Genomic DNA, 14,148 nt, shown 5'->3' on the forward strand with positions numbered 1-14,148 from the left:
GGCAGAAACAGAACGGTCACGCAGGCAGCAGAAGCGGCGCTGCGCTCCAGTAGCAGGGATCACGCCTCGTGGTCAGGGGCACAGCTGCGAGCAGAGGCGGGAACGGGGCAGCTAGGGCACACCCACGGGGAGTGCGCGCAGTGTGTGGTGGAGTGACCAGCCCAGGGGCACAGAGGTCACCTGTGCTTGAATCCAGTGGCAAAGTGAGCAAGGGACTCACGTCTGAGCATACCCTGCCAACTTATGGTAAACAAAGTGGTACAAAAGGGGGTGGTGATGGTAGGGTGGTACCGTCGCCGCTCCCACTTTACCATAGCAAACCGTTTTGTTATTTGAAAAAGAGATTAAGTTAATCTGCTCTCTCTTTCAAGTAAGAAAGCAGATTGTTTTTCGTCAGAGAGAGCAGCATGTAAGCTGCTGTCTCTGATAAAGCAATGCGGGATGTCGAAGAATGCGGGGAGCCATCTGGGATCGTGGGGGCATTGGGGCTAAAACAAAAAAAAAGAATTCTTTTTGAGAACTAACTTTACTGGTCAAAATAAGAGCTATATTTCTATGATAGTACGTAAATGTTTCTTTTTTGTGCACCAGTTGTACTCTCTACCAATGCGCAGCCTCGTTTCCAAGCCCACAATTATTATTTTTTTCTTCAAGTTCGCCAAGAAAACCTCTACTCAAGTATTAAATTTGCCGCTTTCTTTTCCCAGGCCGTGTGTGTCATCCGCTGCTATACTTTTGTAATATATTAATAAACATATTGTATCTATATTTATTTGAAATGTAGTGTCGAGTCGCCAAACGTTGATTACATACTCCGTCCACCGCTATTTTAGTAGTTTTCTTCCGTTATTTTTACTTTCATTTTACCCTCTGCTTATTTTCTCTGTGATTGATGAGTTTTACTGCCACAGACACCACAGTGTTTGTCCTTGGCCTCCGATCTTATCAGACTTGGTCAACCGTATACCTAAAAACTAATTTGAAGCACGTAAGCCACAGCCATTACAACGCGTCTTAGTCAACACAAAGACATTATTAAGATTATGCGTTTATCATGCGTGGTAAATGTTTACTAGTTGTAAAAGCATGGGTGGTAAAGCCATATGCGTGCTAATGGCTTCGTGGTGACGATCACGCGTGGTTATGACCACGTTGTAATGGCTGTTTCCCCCAGGACAATGCAGCAACCGGGTCTGGGCGTGGTGGACTCCAGGGCACCAGGCGGAGGGCACGCAGCCCCTCTCATACAATATAGAAATCTTTGTGGGGTGATTGTTTTCGTGGTTTGAGGGGCGTCATTGAGGCCCACACACTTAATTTTGTAGGGAGGTAGGTTTGCAGGGGCAAATGTCGCAAGAGGTTTGTAAATGTGTTACACATTGTTTATTATTACTTTGATTTCTTTTCCATGTTGTAGTGTATCCAGAGAAAATATAACTCAGTACTATTCAATCCTACTCTTGAACATCTTACTATAGCACTTCAACATTATAAATATTATTTTTATTGTGGACCGTCATTCCCCCTCACAAACAAAAAGTAGTATGTCATTTTTTTTAATTAACTTTTAATAAAAGAATAACTTTAAACGAAACTTAATGATAACTATATCATAAACAACTAGAAAAATTACTTTAATAAAACAATATTATAAACAAATTGTGAAGTGGACTCCAAAAGAGGTACTATTGGTAATCTGCAAAACAAAAAAGAAAATTAGAGTTTAAAATTATGTAGATGTGAGTAAATGAGCTGAAGCATTACAAGTCAAGGTAACACTACGATTTTACGTGTGCAGTGTGCCTGGTACATTTCACTTCTGTTATAGTGCTGCGTTCAAGTGGTGTCTATATGGAAGTGCCTACTGCGTTACTGACACAAAAGTGGCACACCGGGATTGTAAATATGCCGACTTATTTCTAATGCATTGTAATGAAGGCATTGTATATATAGGCCTCTGTGCTTACCGTTATATAAACACTGCAGCCAAACCCTGCGGCAAGTGGAATTCACAACTTGAAGACACCTTTGCTTCTACACCTCAAAGCAGACAGCAGTGTCTATAAGTTTAAAAGAGAAAGAGAAATGATGTCACAGAGAGTGAGAGAGAGAAAGAAAGAGAGAGAAAACAACACTAAAACTCTCACAGAGTCTGGAGTTGAGATTTTTTCTTGAAAAGTCAGATGTAGATTTACAAGCTCCTTGCGTCACTTTTCCCATGTTAACAATGACACAAAAGTGGTGTAAAAAGCTTGTAGATCTGTTTGTTGTCACTGCTCGGAGGTAATTATACATTTTACACAATGAAGCTGGTGCACACTACCCACTCACTCCTTTCCCATATAATTTGTTGTTGTTTCGGAAACAAAATTCTTTGTCACCTAGTGCCATTGGCGTGATTGAAACATGGTGCTCTACATGTGGAAGAAGCCTTCACTGTAATCAAGAGAGTTAATCATTTCAATTCAGATAAGGTTGTATACAGCAGAGTGGAGATAGCAGCGTCAAAAACTTTAAAAAAGAAAGAGAAACAATGTGAGAGAGTAAGAAAGAGAAAAAAGGACATTAAAACGTGGGAGAGACACACATGACAGGGGAGGGAGTACCTGAAGCCAGAAGCGCAAACACAGTCAAAAATATGTAAAATGTAAATTGATACTTGTATAGCGCACTACTCACCCGCAAGGGTCTCAAGGCGCTTGTACGAATACCGCTGTGGAACCCATCCTGGCTTTCCCTGTGAGGCGTCCACACCTGGGCACCCCCAAGGTGGAGGCCAGGCATCCTTAGCGTTGTGGGGGCTGTTGTGGAGATTAAGCAAGCTATTACCCAGAGTTGCAGAGTGGGACTCCATGATTGGAATAGGCACCGAGGCGAGAATTATCAGGTCCATGGAATTTTGAGCCCGAGTCCCGCCGAGGCAGGGAATTGAACCCTGGTCCCAGGCTAGACCTCTGCATCAGGGTCTGCCACTCTAATCATTGAGCCACACTTCTTAAAATATCAGGGGGGGCTAGAAAAAATTTGGGGTGGGGGCTTAAGTGCAAGCAAAAAGAAGAGTAGAGCTGCAGGGGCTGTAAGCGGGGGTGAAATCAAAGCTCCATTAATAAGCAAAATGTCTTTAAAAGACATGTGATGTACTCAGGTGCAACTGTGTGTGGGCCCAGGAAGCCATCTCATTCTAGCAGAAGCCCAGTAAGCCCAGTGTGTGCTTTGCGCGCCTGCTGCATACTACAGATTCTCTCTTTCACAGATAACTTGTAGTTGTTTCAGAAGCAAGCTTCTTTGCTCACCTTGTGCTATTACCGTCGTCCTTGTTACATAATCCATTGTGAAGCTGTACATCTAAAAGATAGTAAAAGAAAGATGTTATGATTGGTAATTTTTCCTATATTCAATTCAATTCAATTAAAACTTTATTCAATTTCATTACATGAGAAATCATAAAAGTACAAAAGCAGAGATAAACAAATACATAAGCACAATTGAATATATATTCATTTAAAAATCTAAAAAGAACAAATACAAGTTGTATGTCTAGGAAGACGGGCGAATCTCAGAAGATTAGGCAAAAACATTTGATTTAAGAGGCAAAAATTCATTTATAGTGTGCCAGGGTCTAATATTTAAAAACATAATCTAAAATTTATAAAAAAATATAGTGTGCTAATAAAGCAGATCCTAACAAAAGTATTAGCAAAACCCCGTAATTAAGTGGGGACAAAATCACCCTATAAATACAACATTACATTGTGGCAGGGGACCTAATAATCGCCTTTAGATACGTTGTTACAGCCAGAATAATCGCTGGTGTTTCTAGAAGCTGTAATCTTAGGAACGCTACCCTACAATATCTGACATTCCAGCTTCAAAGAATCGGTCTAAGGTATTTCTTTCTGGTTACGGTGAAGAATTTACGAAATAAAGTGCAGTGCAGTGTTGATTGTAATGACATCATCACAGGGACATACAAGTATGTCGGCTGACCAAACATTTGCCACTGGGAATAAAACCATTCTAAAAAAGGAGCCAAGTGGGAAGCGGGCCAAAATCATACAGCTAAAGCTATTTTGTACCATCAATAGATAATATTGAGTGCCCTCACCACTCATGATCAGTTGGTTTGCCATTACTCTATGTTTTACTCTCTCTTTACACCATCTTTGCTCCTCAAAGTATTTCAGGCAACAAACTTACAGGTCTTTTCTAGAGATATCTTCCAAACTACTGGGGTCCATAAAATATTCGGGATGTCCAATGGCGTTAGTTGTATTTTTTATATAATTGAACCACACCATGTCTTTGACCCCATCTAATTTAAGGCAATCCCGAATTACATCCCTACTGAATCCTGTTTTATCCGTTACTCAAACCTTATGCCACAATCGCAACTGAGCTCTCTTGATGGTGTCTTTTATGTAAGGAATACCCATTCCTGATAGCAGCTGTAAGTAGCAGAAGAGGTGGGGACGCCCAGGTGGTAACGGATAAAACCATTTTCACGAATTTGTATTATATCCGATCCTTCAATGCCCCATAGACCTGCCCCATATAACCCAGTGTAAATACATTTAGACTTACAGACTTCCAACAACACTTTTACTGGGCTTTCTCCTATCTTTTTAGCAAAATTTAGAACTGCCCCCACCGCTCAGGTAAAATTCAACTTTCTGGCCTTAATCGCCGATTTCTATGTACCTTTCTTATCAAAGGTGATACCTAAATAACAAAGAGTATCAGTGTTTTCTAGCTTTCTGTTATCAATAAAAACATTATATGTTGTGCCTCTATTCTCGCCATAACCCATAGTGAATGTCTTAGTTATGTTTACTCTTAGGCCCCTCTCTTTCATGTAAATTATGAGATTTTTCACTGCCCTTTGGAGGCCCCGTTGGGTCCTTGAAATAATCACTGCATCGTCGGTGTATAGTAAAAGAGGGACGGGGGCACCCCCTATAGTCGGGTAGTCATTTTGATCTTTACTGAGGTGTTGGTCCAAACTATTTATATAAAGTGTAAAAAGAAAAGGGGCCAATATGCACCCCTGTCTGACACCCTTTTTAATTGGGAATTTGGCAGAACACTCCCCCATCTTCCCATAGCGCACCCTCACCCCTGCATTCTTATACATTTCCCTTATGAATGATAATAAAACCGGGTCCACCTTAAGATCTTCTAAAATATTCCATAACATGCCATAGTCAACACAATCAAACGCGGAACTCAAATCTATGAAAGTAAGAAAAAGTGTCCCCATCTTTACCTGAGTATGTTTGTCTATATTTAAAGCCAGATTCAATCCCTGCTCTATGGTTCCCATGCCTGCACGAAAACCATATTAAAGTTTTGTTCAAAAACCTGCCTCAACAGCCCAGGTTTGAAGTCTGTTTAAAATTATTCTCCCCACAATTTTCATTAGGGCATCCAAGAGGGAAATTGGCTGGTAGCAACTGTGGTAATTTCTGTTTCCCTTCTTGAAGATAGGTACCACTATCGCGTCTGACCAGGTAGGAATAAGTTTAAAATTAGTGCTATTATTTAGCACCAATGTTTACAGTGGGGCCCACAAGTCTATATTTGATTTGTAGACATCCACTGGAACCCTGTCCGGGCCTGGTGCTTTCCCTGCCGTGCTCTCTTTAATGGCCCTTTTCACCTCCTCTAATGTGACGTTCAAGGCGAGGGGGAAAACTCCCTGCTCACTTACTACTCGCATATCAGTTAATACTTCCTTTGATTTATAGAAGTCCCCAAAGAATTCCACCCACCTTTCTCCCGTAATTGCCACATCTATAATATCTAGCTCTTTATCATGGTTAAAAGGAACATTTACAGCTTTCCATAAACCGCTATTGTCCTTTATTACACATGCCTGGTGTAGGGCATCCCAGGATTCCTTCTTTAACTGCCTTTTCCACTTCTTCAAAGCGAAGCGGTAGGCAGTCCTCGCCTGTCTAATGTCTTCCTTACATTTAGGTATAGCGTGCAGCATACTTTTAAGATGGGTGTGGGCTCTGGAACAATCTCTATCAAACCAACCCTTCAATTTAGTTCTTCCCCCGCTGTTTTCCCTCTTTAGGAGTCTATAAGCCTCCTCTGATATCCTTGAGAAGGCAAAGTGAATGTCATCAGTGGCACTCCCCTGTGTGAGACATATATCCATATCAGACTGGGTTTTTCTAATCAAATTAGACATAAAGGTTTCAGAATCAACTCTATCCCATTTTAGTGAAAACCATTTATGGTAGCGAGTATGACTTTATGCTCATAAGGGGCCTGCCTCTTCCTATTTTTATGATTTTAGAAACGAGGAACTTTAGGCTTCTTGGGTAGTGATCACTCATGGAAATTACCTCTTTTTTACAATCCAAAACATTAGAGGCATATCTCTTGGACAATATGATAAAGTCAATGGTAGAATTACACCCTCTCCCATTAAAAGTTGGTTGAAAAGGCATAGGATTTAGGCACAGCTCATTTGCAAAACCTAGGCCATGTTGATGTAGTATGTCATTAAACAGCTCCCCACTTTTATTATGAGTAAAATGTGAGGAAGTGTTCTCGTTATCTTCACCTAGGCCGCAAATGCCATGTTCACCAGCCACGCAGAGGGAGCAATTAAAGTCCCCCACCCATATTAAAGGCATGTCTTCTTCCATATTTTCCTCAATGTTTTTAAGGCACTACCCAATTCCCCAATGACGGTCTCTGATCTATTGGGACGTTATTATAAAAATTCACTAGGACCACTTCCTTATTCCCTCTTAACCTCATGTTCAACATTTGATAAAACTCAGACCAATATTTGATCTTCACATTTAGTACCCCAGTCTCTACTGAGATGTAGGTACACAAACCCCCTTTGTTACTGCCATGTTCTGTGGTAATTCCTGGAGTGTGAAATGTACTAAAACCCTGAATATGGGTTTCCCTCTATAGCCATTTTTCTTGGAAACATAATATATCGTACTTATCCACAAATGACAGCCACTCAGGATCGTGTACTTTTGTGGCTAGGCCTGCAATATTCTAACTCAGCAATTTACTGACACTCACTTCACCCTCCAACTCTTTTACATTTTCACATGCTCCCTGTGAGGTGCTTGTGTGACCAATGATATCTATCTTTTCCCTGGTTCTTGGGGATCTATGTGAGAATACAACGGCGGTCTGGCTGCTATTTTTCACCAACTTTGGGTTATTCTCTTTGCTGCACGAGTATTTATCAATATTCATCTTACTATTTCCCCTACTGTCCTTCGTCCCTGGGGACAGAGTAGTATACCCATGACTTTCCTCCCTATCAAGGGCAACAAACTGTCAATCCTGGTCATCCAACCGTGTCAAAGGTTCATAACGATTTGGGTGTGACCAGTTGATGCCTAGATGATGTGTGTCTTGGAAGTCCCTCACTGGTCTCCTCCCTGGAAATATGTTAACAGGATGTATTAATTCAAAGTTTGTAATTATCAGGGTTCAAGGGTAAAAAAACCTCGAAGGCAATATATTAATATCAGAATGATCATAGTAGTTATTTCCAGCACTATTCAAGATCTCCATAATTAATCTAGGATCACTGAAGGTCAAGACAAGGCAATCCCCTTTAAGCTCTTTTCACCCTTTCCCGACCCATGATATTCGTCTTGCCATTTCAAAGTGCTTAAATAAAGGGTCACACAGGCCGGTCCGCTTACCCAGCCAATGTAATGATTGATTGGGCAGCTCCCTCCATGTTTCTTGAGCATGATGTTCCAATTCCGGGACATTTGCTAAAATGACCACATAAGGGGTGGCTGCTGGGGGTAGATCCAGGCAAGATTGCCCTCTCATAAGTTGATCTAAGCTTTGGTCCCCTCGGGGTAGGATCACATCTGAGCCTGTATTACTGTCAGTTGATTTTTTCTGTTCCCTATCATTTTTCCCTTGTTCACCTGCCCTACTCTGTCTTTGCACTGATATAGTATTATTAGGGTATCTAACCACCACTGTGGTATTAATTACTTTGACAGGAGTATTTGTACTGGGATCCTGTAAGCCCCTGGTCTTCCTATGTGTCCCCTCTTTATAGTTACCTGTAATATCACGTATGATAGTTTCCAAATTAGTCACCCTATCTGATAATATCCCCAGGGCCTGTGAAATGTATGATTTTAAGGAATCCACGGTGTTCTGGAGGCCATCCTCTATTCTTTTTTAGCCTTCCAGTATCTCAGCAATAGAATTGATGCCCCCACTATGTTGATTTTTCTTAGTATAGCTTTTTCAAGTAGGTTGGTACTTAGTGGATTTTCTCTTTTTAGCACCTTTATCAATATGGCCAATAACCGCCTGTGAGTCAGCTACTTTGATTGCCTGACATCCCTCCAGACGTGCAGATATCTTACTGCATTTAGATGGAGGGTGTGAGTCCTCTCCCGTCTCACTATGTTCACTTGAAATTGTTTGATCATCCACAATCTGTATACATCCATTCCGCGGGCTCCTACGCTTGCCATCTATTTGATTTACTACATCTCCCCCCCCCTTTGGTAATGTTTCTTCCACCATGTGGATTTGTCCTTCAATAGCTCCCATGGCCCCTGTGAGGTAGGTCAAAAGTGATTGCTGCCCCGCTCCCTTCCGATTGGAAGTTGCATAACTCAATTTACATTTTGACATCCTAAAAAATACTAGTAATGAAGTTATATACTACAACACACTTTAAAATTACTCACAAAGTCAATATATTTCGAGGGACAGTTCTCAGAGGGGGGGCCAGCCAGGCCTCCTCTGGTCCCTGACGGGCTTAGGCGGGCCTGCCCTTGGCCCGGGCTTTGCCGGCGCGCGTCCTGCACTGCGGGAGTCGTGAGGCGCTAATGAGTGCTGCAGGCGCCTGGTAATGACAATGTCAGTGCGCACCTCCAAGACATTGATTGTCACATTTCTACGAACTGTTTGTATTGTGAATATATTCCAGACATTTCAGCGATTATAAAAACTTAACTGCTATTGCTAAAAAAATTAAACATGTCAATTAATACATTATGTAGGAGTGCGTTCGTCTAAAATACGAAGTCACATTTTTGTATGTAGTCAGCTACAACCCTTTGACTCCTTTCGATGCGTACTCAAGTCTCAATGCTCACCTTTTTGAGGAAAAGACCCCTTCTTCATGATGTAGTCCCGATCTCCAACAAAGAAGTCTCATATATGGTGCAGAGTCTTGATATCTGTATGGCTAACAACATACTCGTGCTCCCATCATCATCGCAGGTTCTTCACCCGCTCAGTGCTTCAGGCACCACTAACTCAGTGACCAAGGAGGCCACGCATGTAGTAGTGTGCCCCTTGTTCGGTGCTTTGGGATCAACGTTTTTTTTATACATAGGGCCACGTGTGTAGTGACGGATAAGCTGAATGGGTGTGGTGTGGGTGTATACCAGCCATGAGGTAGTGTGTGTGTCGATCTGACAACTAGACTAGCAACTAAGAAATCACTACAATGGAAATTTGGGCCTTGTACTGTTGTTGTGCTTTCCTGGTAGCATAAGAGTGGCATTATTTTTTCTCTGTGACATTATGATACAGTCACCATGTATGTAGCCTATTTTGTGACGCATATTATTGTATAATGCGTTATAAAAACTAGTTGTGGTACTGTGTTTTTGAATTAAACTGTGTACTCTGCTTACGAGTTTATTGAGTGTAAAAGTATTTTTTTTCTATTTTCTATTGTATCATAATTGTGCTGACATTTCTCATTTAGCGTGCAGTACTATATTATATTATAACATGTATAACTGTTGAAATCATCTTTGAAAGTAGAATGTAAGCATGTAAGCTGCTTAATGTGACGAAAAGCAATGCCGGCTCCCGCAGGAAGTGGGGAGTCGGCTGGGACCATGGAGGCCTTGGGGCTCTTCCCACGGTCTGCAACGTTACATTTGAGCCCCCGGGCATGGGGTCCTCGGGGATTATAAAAAAATTTGTGGTTAAGGCTATTTTTTTATGGTAGATTTAACATACACGTACCAAGCACGTATGGACGACGTACTGTGCAAAGATTGGAAGTCGTCCCATAAGCGTACTGAAGGAAGAAAAAGAAGAATATTTTTCAGATATTCATGAAGTGTATGTGTTTAGATGTTGGGTGGCTCTAAAAAGAGCCCTTGTGTTTATCGGGAGATTTTAGTACCTACAAGTAAGTACCAATGCAAAGTTCAAGAGGAAGACTCTGTTTCCCTCATCTGTAAAATGTACACTGTCTCTCCTATAGATGTCATGGATATTGAAACGCAGATTGTTGTGGTAGATGGACCCTATTCTATAGTCTCGGAGAAAGGCAGAAACAGATTTATTCACATGTTTCCTAGCTTTTTCAATCTGTCGACAATAGTGGTTGGACCACTTCCATTTCTGCCTTTGGCATATATTAGAATAGACAAAGGCAGTTTTGGGGAACAGTGTCATCAATTGTGCAACGCTGTCCTTCATAAGCATTTCCAGACCTATCCCTGTCAAAGTGCCTAGTTCATTGCCACCACAGTGCACAATTATGAGGTCAGCGATTTGGAGATGCAAAAAGAATTTCACTAATGGCATCAATTGGTGACACTTTAATCCTCTCTGTTCAGTCCATTTAATGTCTACATTTGGTAAACGTAGGTCTTTGTGAATTCCTTTCTGTTCTGCGTACCTTTGACTCCAGCAAATATAGATGTGTCCAACAATGCTCACTGTAAGCATCTTGACGAGAGGTCTGGATGCACTCTGATGGCAGCTTGAAAAGTAAGATTTTTCTATAATAGTGGACAACATGCAGTTTTGAAAAAAGAAAAGAAATGATTGGTTGTTTGACAACATCCTACATTAAGCTAGGATGCATGTTTCTGTTTTTTAAAAGCCTGACTATTATTAGTTAAGAAAAACTGATAGAAAAGAACATTACATAAGAGAAGCTGGTATATTCTGAAGTCAAGCACACTTGCTGTTTTAATTTGCAACAATGTATGATGAACTTTTCACCTGAGTTAGGTGTTCCCTGAAGTTTTTCTATGATAACTGGCAGATTGTGGAATGGGGAAGGGTTGAAAGTTTTGTCAGTTGGAAAGGGTGCAAAAGTTCAAGCAATATTAAAATGTGTGTATCGTTTTCATTTAATGTGGGAATACATGTGATTTTTTATTTATTTGTATATGTGTGTAGATTGAGTGAGTAGATTGACAAGAAAAGTTTACTATTTGCTATAGGACTTCCTGTCCACCTAGGACTGCTTAGGGGGGTTTACAATGATCCCCAAGGTGAAAAATCTTTGATGGCCTTTGTTGAGCCTTTGATGGCCGTGGGGACCACCACCCCCCAGGGCCGGCTCCTGTAGTGTTACGGGGTGCCTATCCCTGGAACACTGCTGTTTGCTATGGTAGGGCAAGAGTTCTCTTTCAAGTAGGAAAGCAGATTGCTTTTTGTCTGAGAGAGCAGTATGTAAGCTGGTCTCTCTGACAAAAAGCAATGCCGGCTCCCGGAGGATGCAGGAAGCCGGCAGGGACTGTGGGGGTTTTGGGGCTCCCCCCCACAGTGCTGAATGTTATATTTGAGCCCTGGGGGATGGGGCCCCTGGGGATTATAAAACTTTAGTGATAGATGTTACTTTTTGTTTTAACAGCATATTTAGTGTAAGCGTACTGTGCGAATTCTGAAAGTCGTTTCATAAGCGTACGTAAGCAAGAAAAAATCCATAAAGAATATATATTTTACAGATATCTATCAAGTTTATGGTGTCCATAGGATGGCAGGCGGATTGCCCCTGCCAGGCTGGCGGTACCCACCGCCAGCCTGGCGGGGACAATCCGCCCGCCATTCTTCCCTGTATTCCTCCCACCATATTAGAATGGCGAGGGGGACCACTGCGGAGCAAAACACCGCCCGCCACTGTTCCGCCCCGGTCGCATTGCGGCAGAAAATTATTAATATGGTGGCGGTGTCAAGCATACACCGCAAGCCATATTATGATGGGCTGAGGGGGATGCCTAAGAGCACCGCTCGCCACAATGCTAGAAATGCAGGATGTGCCCACCACTGTGGCAGGCACATCCTAATGCTGGCGTCGGGATCCCCGCCCTTAAGGCGGGTGGTCCTGTTTACCGATAGGGTGGCATCCTAATGGAGCCCTATGTGTTTATATGTTGGTTGCTTGTAATGAGACCTTTTCTTTTTATTGGTACTTATAAGTAAGCGATTATGTATAGTCTAAAATTGTATAGGAGCAGTGTTTTATACAGTGCTGAACTTTTGACCACGGAAAGTTATGTCAGTTGGAAAGGTTTGAAATGTTAAAGCAATAGAAATGTGTGTTTCGTTTTGAATTAATGTGTGAAGGATTTGAATTGGTTGTTTATATGTATGTATGTGTACAATGAGAGGGAGAATGTTCCATTTCGTGGTGCTGCTGCAAACACTGAACTAGAGAGAATCTGTTTAAGAATATCTACTGTGTGAGTGACATTGTTCTTAATCTACAAATCAATTTGAAGGGTGAGTTGTGGAAATTAGGAAAAAAATGTTTTTTAATAGAGTTGTATTAAATTTAATTAAAGAAATTAAGGGATGCAAAAAAAAAACAGCATTTTATAAGAAGAAGAAAGGTATAGAAAATGTAGTTGAGAAAGCTTTCGAATTGAAAACAACATTGTTTATTTTAGTAATCAATAGAATTTGATCACTAGATAAGCCAATCCATTTAACGAAGGCCAAAAGTAAGTGGAGAAGAGTAATTTATGTGAGTTTTTTTGGGTGAATGGAAACATTGTTCAAAATCTGAGCCTTTTTTTAATGAAGAAAGTTATCTTCAGAGTAATGATTTGTTGCATGCAGTTGACACTAGTGGTCGTGCTTATGAGGTTAGAAATGGTTGTCCTATTGAGAAAGAGAAAATTGTTCATAGAAATGCAGAAGAGGTATTAGCTGATGAAGTTTTAGGGAGACGTCTTAAAGCTCCAGTGTACACTTGGAATTGTAGTAGTATTTGTAGTGTACGGCAAGAATCTATTGATTTTTTACGCAATTTCTTACATAACTATACTAAGAAAAGTGTTAAACAAAAGATTAAGATGTTGCAAGGACTAGACCCTTGCAGAGTGAGAGAAAATACTGGGTTGCAAGGTCATTCTCTGGCTTGTGTTTCTAAAAAAGAATGTTGAAGTGTTTTTCACCATTTCAGGATGTTAGCAGTACATCATTCTGAAATGAGGAAATTAGTCAGAAGATTGTACTATGCAACAAGTCCAGCTCTACTGTTAAAAAAGTTGAACAGTGCTCTTTTGCATGGATCTGTATCAAATGTAAAGATCGTTTGTGATGAAATTGAGGTTAGTTATTTTGGTCCTGAGGAAGACAGTGCAGAATTTGAGATATTAATAGAAGGAAATATAGAAGAGAATGTACAAAATTGTAGTACAGAAAATTATGAGCAAGAAATTACAACGTTTAAGGTGATTTCAGGTGAAAGGACAAATTATCATTGTGTCTGTTGTCGACAAACTCTTTATAAAAATCAGACCAGGACTGTTGATTTGTATTTAAAAAGCAAAAAGGAAAATAATGAATGGAAGGATTTTGCAACTTATTTGTTGGTAGAGAATTGTTTTAATTTGGGTTCTGATCAGCTTATTTGTAAATATTGTTATAACAAATTAGACAAGAACAAAATGTCTGCTAGAGCTGTGCATAATAATCTTGAGTTGGTAAATATTCCTTCTGAACTGATGGATTTAAATACCTATGAGTCTATTCTTATTCAATGTGTGCATCCATTCCAGGCTATCGTTCGTATGGAGCCTAAGACAGGTAAATTGCCTCCTTCTGATTTGCAGAGAGGATTAACGGGAAGAGTTGTATATTTTCCTCTAGATTTAAAGAAAAATATTGAAACAATTGGTGTAGAAAATGTAGAGGATGAACCTTTAGTTATTATTGTTAATGGCATTCCTACTAAGAGTACGAAAATCTGGCAAGAATTAGTGGATGTTAGGAAAGTAAAAAAGCCAATGTTGTATCTGGTAAAAAATAATCAATATTACAGATATGTGTATGTGAGAGAAGAAGAAATAACTGTAGAAGAAGATAGTGACTTGCCATCTGGACAAATTGAAAAAGTGGATGTGTCCAGTGTTA

Source organism: Lissotriton vulgaris, chromosome 3_1 (genome assembly GCF_964263255.1).
Source record: "Lissotriton vulgaris chromosome 3_1, aLisVul1.2, whole genome shotgun sequence".
Classification (NCBI taxonomy): Eukaryota; Metazoa; Chordata; class Amphibia; order Caudata; family Salamandridae; genus Lissotriton; species Lissotriton vulgaris.